The 1336-nt window shown below is 61.8% G+C and overlaps 1 non-coding gene across 1 annotated transcript; it reads left to right on the top strand.

Annotated features, from left to right (window-relative positions):
- Window positions 1–864: 864 nt before the first annotated feature.
- LOC131865492 (5S ribosomal RNA) lies at window positions 865–983 on the top strand. The gene has a single exon (XR_009364212.1). It is a non-coding gene; the product is annotated as a 5S ribosomal RNA (ribosomal RNA).
- Window positions 984–1336: the final 353 nt, after the last annotated feature.

Raw genomic sequence — 1336 nt, 5'->3', positions numbered from 1 at the left:
CCAATGTGGGTTCAAAGGTGCTAAGTTGGGTGCGAGGTTGGGTGCGAGGGTGGGTGGGTGCCAAGGTGTGCTAGGTGGAAGCCCGGGTGGGTCGGCATCCCATGGGTGTCGAGTTGGGTGCCTGATGGGTGCTTCTTGTCAAGTTTTAGTCGTCGGGACTCATTTCGAGCCTTAGAGGTCGTTTCTTGTCCGGTTGCCCTGTCTTCGACCTGGGAACCCAATTTTGGTCCTCGGGTCCCATTTTTTTTTGTCTCGCATCCCACTTTTGGCCTGTGGCCTTTTCGGGGTCGATTCTCGTTTTGGGCATCAGAGCATGTTTCTTCTCCTAAAACCCAATATTTGTTTATTAAGTCTCGGAACACATTTTTGTTCTCGTGGACCCATCATGGGTCTTGGAACGCATTTGTGGTCCTTGGGTCCCATTTTGCATCCCGAAACTTGTGTTTTGGTGCTTGATCCCTATTTTGGGTGCCCACCTTGCACCAAGTGCGCACCCGGGGCAAACCGAGCGCCTTGGTGCACCGGGGCAAGATCGAGCGTGCACCCGAGGCGCCCCGAACATGCACCAAGGTGCACTCGGCCCACATGTGAGCGCAGGTCGTTGCGCCCGAGGTGGTGTGTGGGCACCGCGTTGCAGACGGGACACTGCACGCACACGACGCCCCGTCCAGGTGCACGCACGTAGGCCGGGCCGGGTGCACACCCGACGCCCTAGCAAGGTGCGCGCACCCGGGCAGGGCTCACACTTGGCGAACGGGGCGCACTTCGCGAGGGAGGGTGTGCACCTCGACGGGGGTGGGTGGCCGGGGTGGATTCGCACGTGGGTCGCGGTTTGCTAAGTACACACTGCGACAAGCTCATAACGGGTGCGATCATACCAGCGTTAGTGCACCGGATCCCATCAGAACTCCGCAGTTAAGCGCGCTTGGGCCGGAGTAGTACTGGGATGGGTGACCTCCCGGGAAGTCCCGGTGTTGCACCCTTTTTTAGTTTTTCGCCGGGCGTCGCAATGCTATTTGAATAAACCTTTTGCCCGTTTGCGTTCTCGTCGGGGCCGGGCCGGGCCGGGGTGCGCTGCCCGCACTACCGCGCGCGCGGGGGGCGACACCGAGCGCGCACCCGAGGCGCCCCGAGCACACAGGCCACGGTGCAACCCGGGCGTTGTGCGCGCACCCCGGTGCGCCCGAGGTGCTGCGCGCGCACCCAGGTGAAATCGGTGTGCACCTCGGCCAGTGCGCGCTCGGTCGAGTCGCGCACGTTGGCCAAGGTGCACGGTGATGTTTCTTACTCTAAGGTTCCGCACCAGACGCCCGGGACAGGTGAGCGAAGCTGGGCG

Source organism: Cryptomeria japonica, unplaced genomic scaffold, assembly GCF_030272615.1.
Source record: "Cryptomeria japonica unplaced genomic scaffold, Sugi_1.0 HiC_scaffold_113, whole genome shotgun sequence".
Taxonomy (NCBI): domain Eukaryota; kingdom Viridiplantae; phylum Streptophyta; class Pinopsida; order Cupressales; family Cupressaceae; genus Cryptomeria; species Cryptomeria japonica.
The sequence above is the reverse complement of the archived record's forward strand: the minus strand, read 5'-3'. Positions and strand labels throughout refer to the sequence as shown.